A 24,585-nucleotide genomic window follows, 5' to 3' on the forward strand; every position below is an offset into this window, starting at 1 on the left:
TTGCTTTCATTGTAAGGAAACAGAGTCGTACTCATTTATTTTCTAAATTTAATGTCAACACTCAAAGGGGTATATTTCAAGGAGGAACTAATTTTTGGAAAAAACAGGTTCTGACTTTCTACTTCTTCATCTTTATACAAATAATGGAATCTTCCAAAGAAAGGAAGAAATCAGACATGAACTGGAAGAAAAGTCCTCTCGAAACAATTTCTTTCACATAAACTTCGAGTTATAAGAAAGAAATTTATATAAAAAAACACTTTTTCCTATTCAGCTTGTTATCCAAACATTTGTTATGGAATTGAATCATATATCATTCACAGGAATGCTACACACACAATATAGTACATAAAAGAGGTAAAATTTCACTTATACTTAAAACACTGTCATTCTCAATGGCGGACATGCGATGTTTCGGAATAAGACACTTGCCTTAGCCCCAATCTGGATAACATTACTGGATGAAGCACTCAGTTCATTCATATCATACTTATTCTTATGTTACGAATTATGTTAAGAATAAGTTGAATCTACTCGTGTAGATGTAGATATCAGTACGTAATGGCATTCATTCGCTCATTTAATTTAATACCAACCATAGACATTTTGTTTAAGGTAAAAACAGTGAAGAACACTCTCCGCAGAAATGTCGGGAAGAACAAAGATGCCCCTACGAACATGCTTGTCGTTCACATTGTATGACTTTGTGATAGTAATTGCTGGATCAAATGATATTGACTGTAGAACTAAGCCTTCTTTTAGTTTTATGTGTAAAACGCTTAGGTATGCACAAACACTAATGTGATTTTTTCTTCTGTCCCTTTCTGCAAAAGTAATATTGAGAATAGACACATCGACAAGTACTACATACGATTGAACGATTTCTTATGTAAATTTAACAAAAGTGTCGAAGGTCAAATAAATTACATAGAAATAAATGGAAAATTGGCAGGTAGAACAAGAAGAAATGAAACTCTAATATAAAATGTCATGGATATAATGAAAAATCCTAATCAAACAAATAATTTGAGATTCATTAAATTGATTGATGATGACTTGCAAGATATGGACACAGCAGCAACCACAATAATTGATGCTCGCCGTAGTGATAAAACTGAAGACACTAGAAACAAGATGACAATAATTATTTATTTCCCTGCGTATCTCAGTTGATATTACAACCATAGATGCCACTTCAGAGTACTTAGCAGTTACTCATCCTAAGACTCCAAAAATGAAAAGGATAGACGACAGGTTGGGTAATAAGCCGAAATCAGATAAATATATAGAATGAATGCTGTTTATGTAAATATTCAAAGCATGAGCAATAAACTAAGTGGATTAGAGTACTTTCTGCATATGAAAAAAATAGAGATATTGTTCCGTACTGAGATTTGGGTATAGCATATTATTGTAGATACACGTCTTCTCATGGTGGTGTATGTGTTTTTGCTCGGGATTTGTTATAAATTTAATTAAAAAAATAAATGAATTGTGTGTAGACATTCATGCTGAATTCACGTTGATAGAGCTAGTTAACCAAAAAATCTATTGCTTATGTATATAGGTCTCCTATGGGTGATACTGACACTGATATCTTCCTGAGTGCATTAAATAAAGAACTGGATACGATACCTTCTAATAATCAAGTTGTTGCGATTGGAGACTTCAATTTAAATTTTAATGTCTTAGACAAAATAAAAGTAAACGATTGAATAAATATTTTCCTGTCATACAATTTAGAGGAAAAAGGTTATTAAAATACACGAGTAACCATCACTAGTGCTACAAAAATAGATAATCTGTTTACATTCATAAACGACTTGATCGTGGAAGTAATTGAACCGCATATGTCAGACCATAAAGGCATTTTTTTCTCTATTGTAACAAGTTCCACATCTAAAGATAAGTATATTTCATGCACACCCACGACTGAACATGGAATGCGTGGATAATGTAAATTGGGAAATATTTTACGAAATAAACAATCATAATGGATCTGCAAACTCCCTGGTGAACACGTTATCAACATTGTATAATAAATGTTTTGTCGAAAAAATTATAAAGATATCCAAGCAAGATAACAAAGAGTTTGTTTTCAATAATGATATGCAACAATTAAAACGCACCTTGGATGATGTTCATGTAATTACTTGTTCAACTAAGAATAATGAAGATTTTCATGTATATAACACTTTGAAGAAGGACTACAAAAATAAAATAAAGCATGGAAATTTGAATGCTAATAGTAAACGACTCCTAACTGCTGATAACAAACAAAAAACAGCATGGGACATAATCAACAAAAATAGAATTAATAAAAATTTTAATGTAACGTCTGAATTGATAGCTGATCATTTCTAGGAATACTTCTCTGATATTATATGAATAATTTAATAAATAACTTCAACAATGTAGACAAAGCAAAGTTTTTAACATTTTTGAATAAAGCACCTAATGCAAATCAATCATTTTTTTATTTCCAGTCTGTGATATAGAAATTAAACCAGAATATCACAATTAAAAAATAAGCAATCCAAAGATAATTACAACCGAAATAGTGAGGTTCTAAAAATGGTAGCTGATTTAATTGCTAAGCCTATTGCACATTTGATAAACACATGTATCGAGAGCGGAAGTTATCCTCAAATATTTAAAATAGCTCTATACTAAAACCAATAATGATTGAGAGTAGAAGTAAGCCCAGTTAACAGCAAATCGGGGCGTGCTTATTAGTTTTTGAGAGGGTTAAGAATGAAAGAAAAATTCTTAGTACAATTAGTTAAAATATTCATACACATTTTTTATTTATTTCATTAAAACTTTGCAATATCGTAATTTACCTAATCGTTGTAGTCATTAGGTGGGCCTTATGAAAACGGAGTAATAATCGTGGTAATTATAGCAGGTACCAAATAAATTAACAATATTAATAAAAAACACAATATATATATATATATATATATATATATATATAAATATATATATATATATATATATGAATATATATATGAATATATATATATATATATATATATATATATATATATATATATATAACTTTTTTTCACTATTGGGTTGCAGCAATTGATAAGTGAACTCTTTATAACTATTCTCAAGCTTTCGAGAAACTTAAACTCATCATCAGGGGTACTAGAAAATACAAATTACAAATTTTTGATAATAGAATATAATATAAATGTAAATGTACAAATTTTCGTCTAATCTTCAACCTCAGATTCGTCACTGTTGCTACCGCTATCATCAAAGTGAATTATGATTGGTTCAATATTGTATTCAATACGGTTGTCTACGTCCCACATTTTTTGCTCCTCTTTTAAAACATACTGCATGCCTTTCTTCCAGTCTTCTGCAGAAACAGTTCGGATAGCTTCTTGTAGGTGATGTTGCACGTCCACTAATTTGAATGTTCTGTTTTCTCGTGCCACATATCCTTTAACTTGCGCCCGGATTAATTTTATTGGGTTTAATTCGCAGTGGTATGGTGGTAACCTTAAAACTGTAATTCCACGACTTAACGCCGTTTCATCCACTGCGAATTTTTTATATTTGTCTGTGTGTAATTTTGTTAGCTGAAGTGTCTTTAAACTATCTTTGTTATATTGGATGTTCTTATTAATTAACCGTTCTTGAATTGCTGCTTTTTTCCATGATTGTTTCGGTACTGGTTCTAAATGTCGACTATGGTATGGGGCATTGTCCATGACGATGACAGACCCAGGTTCCACAAGTTGAACGATGCCTTCAAACCATTTTTCAAACACCTCCGCATTTATCTCTTCATGATAGTTGCCTGTTTTCTTAGATTTAAATATTAATTCACCATTTGGTAAAAATCCACTGTCGCTTCCTATATGTGTAACTATCAGACGACTACCTTTTCCAGATGGCTGTTTTAACCCAACTGACAAACCTTCAATAAAGGCTTGTCGTGCACTTGTTATATTACCATCTTGCCATACTTTTTTGACCGTATGTCCTTGGTTAACCCATGTCTCGTCCATGAAGTACAATTTTTTTTGAGCTTCCGAAATTCGTCAATTTTTCTTAGATAGTTTCTTCTCCATGCTATTATTTCTTGACGTTCAATGAGAATGCTTTTCCTGTCAACTTTTCCGTACGTAAATTTCATTTCGTGTACAAGTTTCCTAAAAGTTTCTTTACCCATTTTTGGGACCAATTCATGATCGCTAAGTGCCTCCAGAACTGTTTGTAGTGTGGGCAGATCATTTCTGAAAAAAAAAAACTGTGAATAGTTCTGCGTATACTGGTTTTGGCTTCTTCATCAACTGTGATTTTTTTTCGTCCGCTACTAGTTTTTGGCGTTTGTACGTCCCCATGAGTTTCTGCTTCTCTTAGTATTTTATAAATCGATGATTTTGGTACACCGGTATAATCAAAGCACATATCAACTAATTTATCTTTTGTAATTATGGAACTTAATGATGTAGAAATGCCCGGTTGGTTATTCGGAGGTACACACGTAGAATTACAGCACATATGCACAAAGTCATCTTTTGGTGGCTGATGATCTCTTTCAAGACAGTGAAATACTCGCAGTACAATTTGTTTTTCTCTTACTGACCGAGACTCCGACCGTTTTACCTTTATCGACGTGGAAGGCCCGACCATGTCTCCCATTTTTTGAGTAGTTTGAGAACGGTGTAGAAATATAATTATGTAACGCTTAAACACTTATTAGCACTATTATTTTCACCAATTGTTATCACAACACGTCGATTGCTGACTAACTTAACTGTAAAACGTACAATTCACTATTAAAAAGCAGGCGGAAGGAAACAATGAAAACACTCCGACTTGTTCAACTATCAGCAAGAAACTGCTTTATTAGAAAAGGAACGGGAATACAAAGTAACTGCTACATATGCTACTAGAGGGCGCGACAACTAACATCTTTTATTTTTAAGCTAATATCAACACCCCCACTAGGTTAAACAATAAAAATCATTCTATTCCAAGAGTCTTCAGAAACTTATAATGCTTAACAGAAGGTAAAGCCTTAGTCAAGATGTCAGCCACCATTTCATTTGTTTGAATGTACACAACATTTATAAATTTGTTAGTAACAACATCTCTGATGTAATGGTGTCGTACATCTATATGCTTTGTTCTTTTGTGATATACAGTATTATTACACAATTTAATTGCGCTTTGATTGTCACAGTATAGCTGAACACAATTAAATGAGCCTTTAATTTCACCTAACAAGTTCCTCAGATAAACGGCTTCTTTCGATGCCTCAGACAAGGCCATATATTCGGCTTCCGTCGTTGAGAGTGCTACAGTTTTTTGTTTGGTGCTTTCCCAGGAAATAACACACTCGGAATATTTAAAACAGAAACCAGTATAAGACCTCCTGTCAACTGTGCTGCTACCCCAGTCAGAGTCTACAAAACCCAGTAATTGACCAGAACCCTTTTTATACTTAAGACAAAAATTTCTGGTTTTCTGCAAATATTTTAAAACTCTTTTTGCGGATTTCCAATGACTAACATCAAAGCAACTATTGTACTGACTAAGATAGCTGACTGAGTAAGAAATATCAGGTCTCGTCATTACGGCGAGATACATTAATCCACCAATGAGCTGCCTATATGGTAACGATGAATTACAGTTTTTGTCACCCTTATTTAAGCTTAAACCATTTTCCATAGGAGTATCAATAGGTTTACAGTCAATCATGTTGAATCGAGTCAATAGTGAATCAATGTATTTACTTTGATCTAGGGTTATAACTTTGTTTTTCTTATCAATGCACACACTTACTCCCAAAATATGTTTGGCCTGACCTAAGTCTTTTAGTTTAAAATGGTCTGCCAATTTCTCTTTCAAATCTGTACTTTCGGCTATGTTGTTTGAGAAAATTAAAAAATCGTCAACGTATAGTGCAATCACAGTAAGAAAACTATTGACATGCTTTATAAAAACGCAAGGTTCAAGAGCTGATTCACTATAGCCTAGACACAACAATATATCCTCGACTTTTTTATACCAGACACGTGACGCTTGTTTTAAGCCATAAAGGGCACGTTTTAACCTTAAAACTTTGCCTTCATATCCTGATTTGATAAAACCCTCAGGTTGTCTCATATATACAACTTCGTCTAAGTGTCCGTGTAAAAAGGCCGTAGTTACATCTAAGTGACTTACGTCTAGACCTAAATCTACAGACAATGCCATCAGTAACCTAAGTGTAGAATACCTAACTACCGGTGAGAAGGTTTCACCATAGTCCACTCCTTCTCTTTGAGTAAAACCTTTCGCCACTAATCTAGCACGATAGCTTTTATTATTTTCAGTATCACATTTTATTTTATATACCCACTTGCACTCAACCAATGTACCGTTCGATGGTAGGTCGACAACTTCCCACGATTCATTTTCCACCAGGTTGTTCATCTCTTCCTGCATGGCCTTTTGCCACTCGTCTTTGTCGTTTCTACCCATAGCCTGTGAGTATGTGGTTGGGAACTCCTCAAAATAGATGTTGCTATCTGCAGCGCTCAGATAAGTAACATAATCCTCAAATTTCTTTTCTTTTCTTTCTCTTCCAGATCTTCTTACTTCTGTTCGAGTTTCAACATCATCAGCATTGTTTGGAATATAGTCTGGATCTAAATCGTCCAAGTCAGTGAACGAACTGCCTTCACTAATATTCTCAACAACTGGATTGTAATCTAAATCCCCCACTGCTTCTGACATTCCAACAACTTCTTCATACTTTACTACTTCTGATGTATTTTCAAATCTTTTACTTGTATAGTCTTCATAAACTATGACATCTCTACTGGTTGTTATGTCATCAATGTCTGGGTTATAGACTCTATAACCTTTGATATTCTCTGAATAGCCAACAAGTATGTGTCTTTTTGCCTTTTTTTCAAATTTTGTACGCTTGTCCTTAGGTATATGCACCATACAGGAACTTCCAAAAATTTTGAGCTTTGACAGGTCCGGTTTTTGTCCTACCCAAATTTCATATGGTGTTTTTCCATCAATACCACTTGCTACACAACGATTTCTTAGATAACTAGCAGTGTTGACTGCTTCTGCCCAGAAACGTTTTTCTAAGCCAGCATCAAACAGTAGGCATCTTGCTTTTTCTATAAGGGTTCGATTATGGCGCTCAGCAACCCCATTTTGTTCTGGCGTGTAGGCATTGGTCATTTGGTGTATTATTCCTTCGGTTTTTAAAAATGTCTTAAACTCATTTGAACAAAATTCACCACCTTGATCTGTGCGGAATACTTTTATTTTTTTGCTTTTCTGTTTTTCTGCCATAGCTTTAAATTCTTTAAACTTAGAAAAAGCTTGACTTTTAGACTTTAAGAAATACACAAATGACATGCGACTACAGTCATCGACTAAAAGTAGAAAATACCTAGAGCCGCCAATGGACACATTTTCCATGGGACCACAGATGTCACCATGTATTATGTCTAATAAGTTCAGACTAAGCTTACTTGTGTTTGAAAAAGGTAATCTTGTTTGTTTGCCCTCACAGCAAACTATGCAGTTAGATTTATCTATGTTTACCTTCTCTTTTAGTGATAATCCATTCACACAATCCTTCATTTTGTACATATCTTGGCTGTTGATGTGAGCTAATCGTCTGTGCCACGTTTCAGGGGATATGGCCAATAAGCATTGTTCTATCTTCAAGTTTAGTTTATAAACGCCGTCTACTAAGCTTGCTGTAGCTATCTGTACACCAGAGCTATTAACAATCGAACATCCTTCGTGGGTGAATATAACTCTGTTACCTTTAGCAATAATCTCACTTACTGATATGAGGTTTGTGGTTAGTTTTGGTATGCACAAAACTTCTTCAACTTCTATTTCATGAGATTTTCCATTACAATCTGTGACAATATTCAAACTCCCAGAGAATTTTACTGGTAAAATTTCTTCGTTTGCCACTAAAATTTCTTTTACAGTTGCTTCTGAACAGTTATGCAGCCAACTTTCATTAGGAGTCATATGTTTACTGGCTCCGGAGTCTAGGTAAAAATCGTTTTTATTATATTTGCCACTAAGAAATACTGCACTAAAGGCATTTCTTTGTGATGAATTTGATTTTTCCGGACAATGAGACATGTAATGCCCAGTTTTCTTGCACTTAAAACAAATAATTTCGGTTAAATCCTTTTGTTTTTGTTTTTGATATTTGTCGTTTTGACTTTGACAACTGTCTGACGATTTTCTGTTAAATGTCTTTGCCTTGCCATCTCTTGGTTGTGTCGTAAAGTTTCGCTTAGCTACGAAAGCGTTTCCACTTTTGCCTCTGGTGGTGCCATCTGTGCACATGTCTAATAACTTTGTTTTAATTGAATCGGTAGTAATCTTCATACCTGAATGCTCCACTGCCATGATCATGGGTGCAAACCTTTCTGGGAGACCGGCCAAAAGCAGAGAACCGATCCATTCCTCGTCGATGTTAAAACCTGTCCTTTTCAATTTCTGAGACGTTTCAACGACTTGGTTGACGTAGCTTTCCATGTTTTCACAGCTTTCCAAACGAAGGGATATTAACGTACGCAGGAGCCCGATTTTTCTGACAAAACCAGTGTCTTCATAGAGGTTTTTAATTTTTAACCAGACGTCCTTTGCGGTAGCGGCATCTTTAACGTGCATATATAAAGAGGGATCAATGGTAAGGATGAGTTTTGCCTTCGCTTTCGCGATTAAAACTGTGTCCGTCTCGGTCCCATCAATACATTTGGTCAAGCCCTCCAAGACAAAGATGTTTTCCAGTGCAAAACTCCACTCGTCGAAGTTCTCGCGACCGAGTAGTTTTGGACAACTGTTTAAATAGTTGATCGACATTTCACTTTACTGAATGAACAAACTGCGGTAACACTTGTTTCAATGTTTTTATTTACACGTGGTGTTCTGGGCACATAACCTATTAAAAAGCAGGCGGAAGGAAACAATGAAAACACTCCGACTTGTTCAACTATCAGCAAGAAACTGCTTTATTAGAAAAGGAACGGGAATACAAAGTAACTGCTACATATGCTACTAGAGGGCGCGACAACTAACATCTTTTATTTTTAAGCTAATATCAACATTCACGCTGTATAATTCACAAACCAATGATACGCTCATGGCTGCAAGTACATTAGTGAGGACTGCAACGATGAGATAGAAGTTACGGTAAAGCGACAAAGACAGAAATATCGTTGCGTACAGCGTTGCCACTAGTTGTAATAAATATCTAACACTATACAGAAAATAATGAATTTTAACTGATCAGTAATCAGGAAATGTATAAGTATTACTCATTACAAGCTCATTACTGATTTTTGTCATAAATAATACCTTTTAATCGTACTAGTATTGTGTATTATCTATAATTTGCCACAACCTACAACTCTACTGCTTACTATATTTTGATTCTGCTATATACTGGTAACGTAAAATTTAGATATGACAACGCGCTTTACTCTCAATCATTATTGGTTTTACTATAGTTACTCCTATTCATAATGAAGGTGAGTTCAACAACACAGATAGTCACAGGAATATTTCCATTATTCCTGTTATCTGAAGAATATTTAAAGTCGTACTAAAAAATAGATTATTAGAATATTTTTAAAAAAGAACTTATTAAGCAATGCTCAATTTGGTTACAGACAGATATCTACTATCGGTGTAAACTGCGAAATGTAGAAAAATATTCTAGAAGCTTTTGAGGAGCGTAACTTGTGCTGTGCGAAATTTTATGACAAGTCCAAAGCGTTTGATACGGTGGACCACGGTGTATTATTACAAAAATTAGAATATTATGGGATCAGAGGAAAATCTCTAAATCTATTTACATCCCACCTCGCAGGCCACCAGCAACGTGTTAAATTCCACAGGTTTTCAGTCCTGGGTCCTGTATTATTTATTATTTACATTAATGATATGACTTTCAACGCAATGAATGTGTCTCCTATAATATACGCTGATGATGCAACTTTCTTGTTGAGTGACATTACGCCTCACAATCTACTTTGTAACGCTAATGCATCTGAAACATTTTTAGCAAACTGCTCTAGAAGCAATTATCTTACTATAAATGATGATAAAACCAAAACGTTAGATTTCTCAACTGAGAATAACATAAAAAATATTGAACCAGTCAAGCTTCTCGGAGTGTATTTTGATTCATCGTTGAATTTCTTTTCACATATTCACAAATTATCAAAGCGACTATCCACATATACATGTAAGATAAGACAACTTAGCAACATAATAACAACGGATTGTTTAAGAGTAGCTTATTTCGCCATTTTTCACAGCATAATGACATATGGACTAACAGTTTGGGGTTGGTTCATCATGTCATCTAGATATTTTATTTAAACTACAAAAAAAAGTTGTAAGAATTATGGGCACGGGCTAAATACGACGATCATTGTAAACCTGTTTTCAAAAATATCCGTATATTAACTCTGAGATCTTGCTTCATATATGAATGTCTGTGTTATGTTAAAACTTCAATAGGAGAAAATAAATTGACCAAGCAGGAGGACATACACTACCATGATACCAAGGACAAAATAAGTGTAAGGCTACCCAAATATAGATTAGGTAAATCGCAAAGCTCTTATTTATATATATCTTTGAAATTTTTCAACGTGTTACCATATGAGTTTCAGACTTTGGACATGAGTATGACCACTTTTAAAGTGAAAATTAAGAATAATATTTTTCAGAATGCCTTTTACACATTCGAAGAATATTTTAATTATTTCGACTCATCAACAAATTTTTTGTTGTCTAATAATAGATATATTTTTATACAACAATATTTATGTATTTATTTGACTGTATTGTGTTACATTGACTTTAATTTATATACTATTTATCCCACTGACGTATGCTAATACTATTTATGAATGGATTTCACGAATAAAATTCTATTCTATTCTATTCTACCCTACTCCTTTTGCGTAGTGAAGTGGGCCCAGTAGGAGCTGTATCAACTCGGCGTAAATACCCGAACAATGACGCATCTCCATAGGAGTTTGCATCCAAATCGTCCACCCCACGGTTGAACTTCCCCTGACAACAGGAAGGCCTTAGACTTTTAAGTTCGGGATATCCTTTTCTAGATGGTCCGGGATAATAAGTGAGCAGGAATTGATGCACCTACAAGGGATCCATCATGGCCCGTCAAGATGCAACTGTCATTGCACACGGTTTGCACTTCATCATAGGAAAATAATGACAAAAAAATGTTCTCGAAAGTCTATGACTATTAAACAAGACATTCTTTGCTTTAAGGCAAATGAAATCATGCATGGACACAGCAGGTCTACTAGAAATCTATTTTGCTATGGCATATTCACATATATCCCTCAATATCATAGCATGGGGTTGCAGTAATGAATTCATCAGAGTATTCGTAGCACAAAAGCGCATTGTTAGACTAATTTTCAGCATTGAACACCGAGACAGCTGTAAACCAGTATTCGTTAGGGAAAAATTATTACCGACTCCCTCCATATACATTCTTAAATGTATAGGATTTGCTAGATCTAACATCCATGAACTAGAAACAAACGCAACGGTGCACAGTTACAATACACGTCATGTTGATGTTTTGCGTATTCCAAGCCATAAGTCAACGAAATATAAAAAGTCCCCTTTGTATAATGCCATAAATCTGTATAATAAATTACCAGAGCAGATCAAACAAATTACCTCTGATAAAGTGTTTCATGGTAGAGTAAAGCAATTGCTGCTGCAAAAATGTTACTATAGTTGTGATGAATTCCTGGAAGATGATTTCCGTTGAGCAATGATTTTACTTATTATTTTCGTCTTACTATTATTTAGTGTTATCTTCGATGCCTGTTCCATATTTTTACTAAGGAATTTATATACGTGTCTTGTCTATATATGTATATATGTGTCTATGTTTATATATGTGGGTGTGTGTGTATATACCTACCTATACCTACCTATTTTATTCGTATCACACTGTTATTATGTTCTATATATATATATATATATATATATATATATATATATATATATATATATATATATATATATATATATATATATATATATATATATATATATATCTAACCTCAAGTTAGTAAGTACTTTTTATCTATTGTTTTACAATTTTGCTTCAATGTTATCAATTTATTGTAGATGTCTTGATAAAGGGAATAAACATTCTCGAAAGCTCGACCATATAACAAAGAGTATTCTTTAAACAACAGCCCAGCAATTTTGACTGCATCCCCAACATTATTCCGTATTTCTCCTTAACTAGTCAGTCAAGACTACCCATCGCTTTATATATATATATATATATAGAATACATATATATATATATATATATATATATATATATATATATATATATATATATATATATATATAATACATATATATATATATATAGAATATATATATATATATATATATATATATATATACATATACATATATATATATATATATAGAATATATATATATATATATATATATATATATATATATAGAATATATATAACTATATATATATATATATATATATATTAATTTTAAGTTATTGACATACCATATATACATACTGTACCTCAGTGACAAATAAATAAATAAATAAATATAATGAGTATTTTATATTGAAATTTTGATTTACAACAACCAACCCAATAATATAAAAAAAAATCAGAAAAACGATTCAAAACAAAATGAAATTCTGCAAATGCCTTACTAGTCATGGCAAAAGGCATACATTCAAATATATGATGGAATCGGCCGATACTTGATGAAAATCCATAACTAACGTATTCCAAAAACACTTTATTGTGAGATTTTCACTAAATTGTTTTACAAAAACGCAACACGTGTTTCGCCATACAATGGCTTCATCTGGCGTGTCTTTCAACTCACGCCAGATGAAGCCATTGTATGGCGAAACACGTGTTGCGTTTTTGTAAAACAATTTAGTGAAAATCTCACAATAAAGTGTTTTTGGAATACGTTAGCATACATTCAAATTGGAAACAGCCTGTTGCATACTTTTTTACCAATTCATCCACATCAATACTGGATATAAAAAGTATTGTGATTGAAGCTGTTACGCAATTATCAAAAATTAGATTGAGAGTTAGGGATATCATTTCAGATTTAGGTTCTAATTTTTATAAACTTGCCAGAACAGATCTCGAAGTGACTGTAGAGTAGCCATATTTCTTTGTTGATGAGAAAAAAATATTTTACATATACTGAAATGTAGCAGAAACCATTTTTTCGATGACTTTATGAAATTGGATGAATATACAACGAACAAAAGTCATCTTGAACAACTTTACAACTTGGATAAGGAAAAGCAATATAGACTAGCACCCAAACTTACTGATTCTCATTTATTTCCAACTAACTTTCGAAGGATGAAGGTTAAATTAACCAGTCAAGTTTTCAGTCATTCGGTAGCTACAGCGATGAATACCTATGCCAGTTTCAATCAGATACCATCAGCAGCAATAGGAACGGCTACATTCATTGAAAAAATGGATAAGATAACAATTTCGGCGTTTCTGCAACTTTGGGAATACCTACATAGTGAAGGACACTCCTACATATTGACGAGGAATATAAATCAGGACTGTGTGGAAAATTATTTTGGTCAACTTAGAAATACTTGTGGAAATGCAAGAAACCCAACTCCTATTCAAATTACCAGAGCTTTCAAAAACACTTTTACTCTTCAGTATTTCACACAGGCAGAAGGAACTAACTGTCTAGAAGATACTAGTTAGATTCTATCTAGTATTACAGATGCAGACATAAATAGAATGAAGATTCTTGTGGAAGTTCCAAAAAATCCCTATAAACCTTTGAGAGTAGAGACAAATGATTATAGAACTCTAGCCACTCCAGAAGGCAACAGCTTGAGCTATGTTTGTCGATATCTTTTGAGAAAATGTTTAAGAAAAACATTCATGAGAAATACCTATGTACAAATTTTGCCACGGCGGCTAGTACGACACTGAATGAAACAAATGTAGGTAGGTATATATTCATTTGAAGGCAGATAGTAATCCAGTAGCCAAACAGTTTGGAAGTTTATATATGCCTCCAGATTTATTTTTACAATGTATCCTTGATCTAGAGACAGAATTTCTTAATCATTTCAACAACTTATGTGCCACTGATTGTGATAATTTTCATTTGGATTATTCATTTTCTCTTTGCACAAGGGTAAGAATTTATTATACTTTGCAATTTGCCAATAGAAATTTGAAAACAAATGTTAAAAAAAATCAAAAACTCATCATTCTGAAAAACCTTTGAAATATATTAGCATAAGTTTTTGACCTAAATTGTATAATCTTACTATATAAAATATATGTTTATTTCACCACCTTGTCTTATTTTTTATGAATTCCTACCCAACTAGCAATTTAATAATAGTTGTGGAAACTTTTCGGAGAAACAAATTATAAAATTATATTTCTCTAAGGAATGTTTTCATAGTGTTTATAAAATAGCTATAAATAGGAAATTGGCACTGTTTTGTAAAACATTATAGTCTTTAATAATATTTTGTAACGCCTTTGCAAACACTACAAAAATTTTCTAACACCCTTAGAAAGTAGTTTCGTAAAGAATCTCATTAGCTAATTGAAATGCAATTTGATAAGGGTTTTTTTAGTCCTAATTCCAAGTAAGCGTTATGAAATATAATGCAATCTAAAGCGATAACGATAAATTAAAAAAGTGTTCAAAATGTTTTCTTAAAGGCGCAAGAAGTAATTTTGTATTGGACACTAGGAAAATATAATAGATATGTCACCAACTAAAAACTAACAAATAGAAAGGTTGGGGTCATTTTAATAATTTCACTTTTGTACGTATAAAACCGGTAAAGACATTGTTTGTGCTTCAAAGATTGATATTTTAACTTGAATGAAATGTTATTGACAACTCTATAGCCTATTATCACTGAAATATAAGCGCGCCACTCTTTTATTAAACTTTTTGGAAAAAAATATCAATTATACAAAAGTTCACTCTGTCGAAGTATTAATTTTCTTGTTGCAAATTAACTCAGTTTGTACTAAATAGTATAATCTTATAATATCTATGTACTTTTCATCTGCAAATATTACCATATGTGCAGTATTTCATATTTTCAACTTATCTAATGTCAGTATTCCTAATTGCTATCATTTTAAAATGATGTCGTTCTATATAATAATTTGGTATCAATAGCAAGAGTCTTAAAGTATTTAAGCTTCTATGTTACCCCTATAAAACTGTTAAGAAACCCTTAGTTCTAGGAGTGATTGTATTGCGGCAGAGTCGGACTACTTTTAAAGCTAGAGATTTCTATTAAAATGAAGACTCGATTTCGCACATATTGTTTGGATTAATATTATCTGTCGGGATGGTTTTGCTGAGGAGCTTCTTCCATCGATCATAAAGGCTGAATTTCGAAGTAGTTTTGAGCTAGTGATTTGAGTGTATACAAACATGGTGCTCCACTCAAATCGACAGATTTTAATCATTGATTATTCTGTTTTTAGCAAGAACAAAATTAGGTTACGTGGGTCTTCGTCTGAAAAGAAACACTTTTCTTAATTTTTTTTAATTAACAATATTACACGACGTTATTAAGTCTATAGTTATTGATACGCTAGTCAAATAAAACTTGATAAATCATACTTCATTACACGACCTCTAAAATCAATGTTAGCTGGTTCTTCTTGAGTGATGCATTTTATTCTTGGCGACAGCAAATATATATTAGCGGAAGCAATTTGATTTTATAACAGTTATTTTTTTGTTTTGGAATTGTAGTAAATATACCATATTATGAAATAGTTAGGAAATTATCATTAAAGTGACAATACGGTAATTAAACAAAATTGTGTTTGAAAGCATTCCAATAAGATAAGTTCATTTAAGCTACAGTAAACAGTTATAAAATAATCAGGAAATAGTTTTATAAAGAGCATACAAACCTCACAGAAAAGTGCTGTAAAACTTCTACAGAATAATTTACTTTTATAGAAAAATATGTTTTATAAGTTAGTTGTAAAAACTGTTCTGTGATAATTTTGTGACTATTTTATAACGTATTTATAATTTTATTCTATTTCATTTTTAATTATATTTTATAAACGATTCTATGTCAAATTTATAAATCACTTTTTTTGCCTACAACTGTATTATATTCACGGCTCGTCAGATATGATCAATTAGCATTTTGAAAGTAATTATAAAATACCAACAGAATAAAACTGTTGCAGGACCATGAAATTATAAAACAATTTTGCTGGTTGGGTAAACAGTTCACAATCATATGAGACATTTATTGGGAGCTCCTCGTAGTAATGATGAAGTCAGATCATGATCACATATTTTTTGATCGAACCCCGTTCAGAGGTGCACAACAGCTCTTAGCCTACACCCTTCTGCTCCGCCAGATGCCAGCAAAAAATTAAATCTCTACCCGAAACATCAAAGAAACCGACGGGAGTGAATTTACTTCTGTTTACTTATGTACGGTGGTCATATTAACTAACTTTTCCTCAAACCAGGCGCGTATACATCGAGGGGTAAAGGGGGTAATAACCCCCCCCCCATGATCAGTCACACCATATATAAGTACTTTGCTTGGTTTTTCACATTTTGTATTAAATCGAGGACCTCCTGCCCGGTACTGACGATGCCCAATAGGCTAAAACAGCTGTCTACCGGTGGCTCTTAAATTGAAATCAATATGGGAATGATCAGCACAGCAGCTCACGTTATGGCCGGAAGTATTTAATTTCTTCCTTATGATTTTAGTTGTAGGAATCTCATTGCTTTTATAACAATCGTATATTGTTTTTTCCAATGATTTTATTGGATGAACATCTAAAGGTTTTGGTAAGGTAATCCTGTATCACATCGCGTCTTGCGTTCATAAGGTTTGTTTTTGACTATTTCACGTACAGTTGAGAAAGGAATTTCGGTCAAATCTGACGTTGCTTATAATAGTTTGTTTCCCTAGTAAACAAACTTGAGATGTAGATTTTTATATACATTGAAACATACTCTCTGTGTTTCAATATTCAAATGCACTCGAATCTTATTCACTAGTATCTCTTTTTCGCATTGTTCACCATCGCTATTGGAATCACTACACTGGAAAAAGTCTGCGTTGTTATCACACTCGTTATTTCTAGTAGTATTTGTCCAAGGACGCCACATTTCAAACATATAAAAACATATAACAAAAATTTTAAGTAATTATTACTGCACAAATATCGAATTTCAAGAATCAGTTCCTTAACTGAACACGACGGCGATAACATTTCCCGATTTCCCCGATTTCTATTCGTCTCCGTAACATGACTTCAAATTTAATTTTATGACTCTTCAGCCAATCATAAAACTCGGTTAGTGAAAATTATCCAATACGAACCGCCAAGTCTACAGTCTACGTCTACTAGTTTGCTGCCGGTTCATTTCTATGTATTGTTTTATTGGCATTTGAGAGTGCCGCTAACTTTAAATATGAACAATATCGTTTACTTCTACTATAACTGAATTTGTTATCAGTATACATTTCTTAAGTATGAACACGTCGTTTGACTATATTCGAGAATTTTACCACATATGGTGAGATTGGTAAGCATTTTTCGATTTGTTGCACAAGAATTTGATATATGTCGTTTTTACCTGTGTACATAATATGTCATTAACAAAACAGTATTTGTTAAACTCAACTGAACTAACTGTATAAGATCTAAATTTTTATGAAATAACGGTACATTTGTATCTAACGTGAAGGAGTAATATATCGGGAGTCGTACATGTATTGCGGATATCAATATAGAATATCATAAAAGAAATTGGCCCCAATATAAATCCTTGGATTTGCACCTTATCTACGAAATTTTGTAGCCTTGATTACAATGTTACTCTCCGATTTGAGATTATTCATCACTATAACTTGACTACGATTCGTTATTATTAAATTATAGGGCAAATCTTATATAGTTTGAGGCAGGCTCGTATACAGCTTTCGTTTAGAGGGGGGGTAATTGCGGAGAAAAATATTTTCACCATACGACCATTTCAACAAGAAAAAAATGCATACTGGCCTTTTCACTCACCTTTCACAATGACTTGAATTATTAGGAAACTGTGAAATAAAAACGTCAGATTTGTTAAATCTTCAATTTTAACATAAATAAAATAAGAAAGTATAAATAACTAAAAATTTCAATAAAAATAAACTTCAGATTTCAGAGAAAAACAAGATTTTTTTGTCTTTGGCAAGGTGAGTTAAAATAAACAATGATATTTGTTGTACTTATCATACTACATACCAATATAGGTAGGTTCATTGAAAAGTACATCTCACTAATTGTACGGAAGATAATGCAACAGATAAATTAAATGATAAATTCTAGTTTTTCTTATTGACATATCGATCTATTACTGCATTAGCTTCTATGGGTAAGTCCCAGGCATGTACATGTAATAGTGCTAGACCAGTTAAACGATCCTGAGTCATTGTGGATCTGAGCCAAGTTTTGAGGCGCCTTAAGGCTGAAAAACTTCGCTCTGCTGAAGCGACACTGCTTGGCCAGGTCAAATTCAACATCATGTATTTTTTAATTGAAGGAAAAATGTCAGAATCGCACCTTTTAAAAGCATCATCTATGGAAGTGGGAACATCACTAACGTTCTGCCAGAACTGTCTGTATAGATCAATTTCCCCAGAAATACCTGAAACTATATAGTCTTCTGATATACTCTCTAATTTTGATAAATATTTGGAGATATTGCCAATTACTGATTGAATTTTTTCAATATTTTTTGAATTTACCACTCCTGGTACCAAAATATTAAAATCGAAAATAAACATTTTATTATCATTGAATCTTATACAAAGATCACCAATTATACTGTCCAAGAGTGGAATGAATACTGATATTCGATAACAATCTTCTGGGTCATTGCACTCTGGATTGAACCGTTGAACCTGTGATTTTGTTATTCTGGGCAGTATTATTGATACACCTAATTCAGATGCTATATTCCTCACCTGTTTAAAAATAACGTGGAAATGTCTCGTTGCATTTTGACGTTTGTCTCTTAATGTTTCAATAATGGATTTTATTAAATTAGCTGCATATTGTCGAGAAATGGCCTTGGTTTGTAAAATTTTGCTTGCATTCACAGTTATGCACAAAACTTCGCTCAAGCAATAAAGGGAAACTAGAAAATTTGTGGTCAATATAAAAGTCTTGAAACATTCAGCTCTTGAAGAAGATTCTGATTCACGCCATTCCGCTATATGTTCCAAACATTCTATAATGTTTTTAAAGGAACTTTTGAAAAGTATCACTGCATCATGCCCTATCTATCCATCGAGTATCACACAAAGATTTTAATTTTCCTTGATTTATTTGCTTCAATACAGAAGACCGCTTAGAGGAGTCATTAAAAAACGCAATGATTTCAGAAATTATTCCAACAGAATTCCTAATCAATTGAACGGATGAACATTTCGAAATTGATTAGTTCAAAGAATAATTTTTGCATGGACATCTGATTGCATTCACCAAATATTTCTGAAGTTCTTTAACAGCTCCTTTTTGCTCTCCTAACATTAAATTACAAGTATCCGTGCCAATACCAACACAATTATCTAAATTCAAGTTGAGCTTTTTCAGAAAATTTATAACGGTCTTAGCTAGTACTTCGCCAGTTACTTCAGATATATAGAGGAGCAATAACACTGTTAACTTATATACATAGGTACTGCGGAAAATTTAAATAAAACACAATATTCAAAGTACAATATGTATGGACTCTTCAAACTTCCCAATTATTCGCACTGACCGGCACTGAATGACAAGCGTCAGTAGCAGTTTATAGTCGTTTGACCAATAACATTGTAGTTTCCAGCAGAAATGTGCGGATTACTGGATTCTTACATATTACAGGGTTACAGGGACTAACAGTAAAATAAAATTGTAATTGATTTCTCACTAATTTATACTATTTTTTGATATCTACTTGGGGGTCACACCAATAGGTGGTTCCACTTATGTCTTATATATGATATATATATATATATATATATATATATATATATATATATATATATATATATATATATATATATATATATATATATATATATATATATATATATATATATATATATATATATATATATATATATATATATATATATCATTAAAGGGAGCTGTTGGAAGGTAGCTTACAATATATCATTTACTTGAACTATACCCACTTGGTTTTTCAGGCTGAAGTATCTGCATCTTGAAATGTATACGGAACATCAATTTGAAACCGCAACCAAATGAGCGGATAAATATTTTCACAGATTGTCGGGCTTGGGGCGCTGATGAACCCAAAAGTGACATCGAGACTGGGCCATGTCGTGAGAAACAGGAAACTGGCGTACAGGATAGATAGACTGTATAGTGGATGCCAGGACACTCAAGCATCACAGGTAACAAAAAGCTGATGAGTGTACCGGACACAGATCATCAATTCCATATATAAATACTGAATCAAGTGTGGGGTTATCATCCACTGAAGATGCCAACTTTGTTGATTAGACGCGCGTCGAGAAGACTGTTGCGGTTCTGGTGTTTGGATTTATACCACGCCTGAAAATCAGAAACATACACAATAGAATACAAATAAACATAGAAGGATAACCACAAAGCCGTGGGTTGTCCAAAAACATTTTTTTTATTTCTATCAATTCGATTTGATGGAGTAGGTATGTACTTTGAAAATGAATAAATAGATTCTGAAGCTATTGAGTACATTTCGTGCTAATGATTAAAATACAATTATCTCCATGTTTTTTTTAAATAAATTCGATTGATGTACCTAATATTAGGTATGAATCTATGGATGTTTTATGAATATGTGGAAGGAACAATCAACAATTTACGACTTTTTTCAACTCTGTAGCAGTATTGCATTGAACTTGGTACATTCACAGACATTTACATTAACATAAACAAGGTGTTCGGAATCCATGACTTATTCTGAAGATACAAAAAAGGGCAACGCTCGTTTTTTCAAATGGAACACCCTGAAATCTATGATAGTTCTGAAATTCCGATTTTGACAACTTTTTCATGAACATTCCCTTTATAAAAAATCAACCGTTCATATTTCATTTTTTCTTAAAAAATTAGTACATGTGCATGTCCTCCATAAAACTACGGTTTACGAAATCTTCATTTCGAACATTTACAGAAAGCTTAGCAGAGCTACTAATTTGCCTTCATGGTTTTTGTTTTTGAAAACAGAATTTCAAATGAATGAATAATGAATTAAACATTTTTATTGTAAATGTTTCATAAAAGAGCGAAAACTCAAAAATATTGTATTTTATTTTCACATAAAATATAAAAACTTTTTCAAAATATTTTCGAAGACATTTCCGTTAATTTCCAGGTATTTATTAACTCTCTTCATCAAATTTTTATTTACAGCACGACTGATTTCATCGGCATCTAGGGTATTGGAAGAAATTTACTTATTGTTTGAGTACAAACTTTATCGTTTAATACAATAGGAATGCTATAGAAACAAATGAAGGTAGTTGTTGATTTATTGTGTATTTCATGAATTTGTGCGCAAAACGTCTCGTTTAGGTTATGCGATCTATGATTATGATCTATGTTGAATGTAATCAAATTATCGTACGGACATACAGCATGCAAGTTATTTGCCGAAAGGTATCCGGAAAAACTCAATCCGAATCACAATACGGTAAAAAGGCTGTTGAAACATTGTTTGCATCATGAATCATTTCTCCTAAAAATGAAATCCTCAGATGGATAATGAAGATCTGGAAAACATACGAGTTGAACCCAGAACAGCTCACCGAATTTTGAAAAGGCATATATGGAAACCGTTCAAATATCATCTGGTACATCATCTGAAAGACACAGATTTGCATCAACGAATTGAGTTTTCTGAATGGTTGCTGATAAAAAGTAAGAAAGATCCACATTTTCTTAAAAAAATTATATGGAGTGACGAAGCTAAGTTCACCAAAAATAGATTATTTAATCGTCATTCGACGCCCTAGCTGCCAATGAAATCAGTTTGTGCTGTAAATAAAAATTTTATGAAGAAAGTTAATATAAATACCTGGAAGTTAATATAAATGTCTGCGAATATATTTCAAAAAAGTTTTTATATTTTGTGTATGAACAAACAGAACAGAACAAACATTTTTTAATTAATTATTTATTTATCTGCCGACTATTTATGTTTGTTTTTTTTTTAATTGGTTTCTATATATCTTTACCGTCGAGCTTCACTTTTTGAAAAATTTGAACTTGCAATAATTTCAGGATCAATTTAGGTTGCTGCATTACGACATTGAACACTGTTTTGTTTCTCGTTTGAATTGAATATTTGGGCGACTATCTCTGCACACGTGGTAGAAGCGAAAATATTATTTTGAAATAATTCTTCGAATGTAGGAGAGATAGAAATATATCAAGAATTTTAGACTCATTTTAGGCTCCTGTTACCTCCGTCGTCACATTCCGCGAGTTCTTTTGAAAAAATCAGTGGGTTCTGCTAACTTTACCGTTAGGCTGGCAAAATTTTAGGCTGCTTCATCACAATACCAAACATTTTTTTGCTCCTCGTTTGAATGAAATATTTGGGTAAATACCTCAGATGTTAGGAATCACACGTTAAAAGGTAAGACCTCGTTAATCCTTAGCTCGCACAAGTTTCGACTTCTGAGGGTTGTCGTTCGTAGGGGTGCGACAGCTGGTTAACGGAAAAACAGATTTTAAAACAGATTTTAAAACAGATTTAAAAACATACGGAAAGTTGACGATGGATAGAAATAAAAGCCTAAAATTCTCGAAATATTTCTCTCAAATTTAAAAAATATTTTTAAACAATTATTTTCCGATCTACCGTGTATGTCTCCCAAATATTTAATTCAAACAAGTAACAATAATATTCAATAGCGTAATGAAAAGCCTAACATGCGCCTAAAATAATTGCAAGTTAAAAATTACCGTAAAATTATGGAAAGCTCTCGATATATTTATTTCTTATCCCAGTTGAATATTTTAGAAAAATCCTTTCTGGTTTTTATCGCGTTTGTCTGAGTTGATCACTCAAATATCTAATTCAAAGGAGCACCGGGAAAAATGATTGAAATCTACCTCGGAATTTTCATTTCGAACGAAGAAAATTACTTCAGTTTTATTGAAAATATACTCTCTCTATTGAGTAATTCACATCCCCGAGCGTAATTTCAGTAGGCAATGTACTTTTCATTGAGAATTAAATATTCATCTAATATATGTGTGAAATCATAACGTATTATTTCATGTGAAGAGAATTACTAACTGGACGATGGTTATTCCCCCTTAGTAAAATGTAAATTCTCGCCATCTCTTTATCGAATGTAAAATTACGCTTGTATTTGTGAGCGATTATTGTATTGTTCATTCTTATCTACAGAAGCGCATCGGTTTGTCTGACGTGTGCATTAGAATATTTTTGTTGTTGGTGAAAATAAGTAAAGAAGGTGAGTACATTTCTTGTAAAATTTCAATAACTAGTCCAATAAACAGATGAATTCATTGAGTTTTCTCGTTATGCATTATATAGTGTTTTTTATTGCAAATATATCCTAACCTCACATCGCGAATTATTTCATACTATATGGAATAGTACAACATATTTTAACTGATTTTCAAATAACTACAGAACATATATTCGAAAATGTTTGTGATAATTACTGAATGGTATTGAGAAAAAGAGATATACTCGATAGCAGTGGCGTGACTCATCAGTGACGTCGTATGCACGATCCATTTTAAAAATGAATTTCGATGAGGAATAAAGTTTCGTATTGGTGGTTGCAAATATCGGACAATGTTAAATCGTAATATCATTCACCTAAAAAATATCTGAACGTTTTATTCGTATCTCTCATAATTTTGGATAAATTTAAGGATTTGTGATTCTTATTATTGAACTTGAAAACATTTTTGCGATGGGAGGCAAGTTGAAATTGAAGGAATCGAGAAACACTTTAGGACCTTTTTGTTTCTGTTGAAGAGGTGAACAAAACACTTCATCACCACTTCATACCATATCATTATAGCTATATTTGCTATATTTCAGAAAATGTTAGAAAACATTTGAAAAAATCTAATTTTTTATTTAAACGGTTGCATATGTATCAAACATTTTTGAGAAATATTAATATTGAAGTCAAACTAGTAGTAGTTTTTCTCTAGGAATGTGTGTTCGTCAACTTACTGTGTTTTTAGATTTCTAAACCTATTCATTTGATGATATTTAATTTCTCTTTTAGGATAATAACAGCAATTGAGGAAAAAAGAAAAAGAGATATTAATTTCATTTCTCTTTCTGAATAATACCACCATGAGCAAGAAAGAAAATGTGTTAATTTGAAGAATGTTTTTTTTATTTTGTACTGTTATTTGACTTTTTTGAAAATGAAAAAAAATGTTTTGTAGAATT

The sequence above is a fragment of the Leptinotarsa decemlineata genome, unplaced genomic scaffold, assembly GCF_025532065.1.
Source record: "Leptinotarsa decemlineata unplaced genomic scaffold, Ldec_3_MD MMD2_tig00000199_RagTag_RagTag, whole genome shotgun sequence".
NCBI lineage: Eukaryota > Metazoa > Arthropoda > Insecta > Coleoptera > Chrysomelidae > Leptinotarsa > Leptinotarsa decemlineata.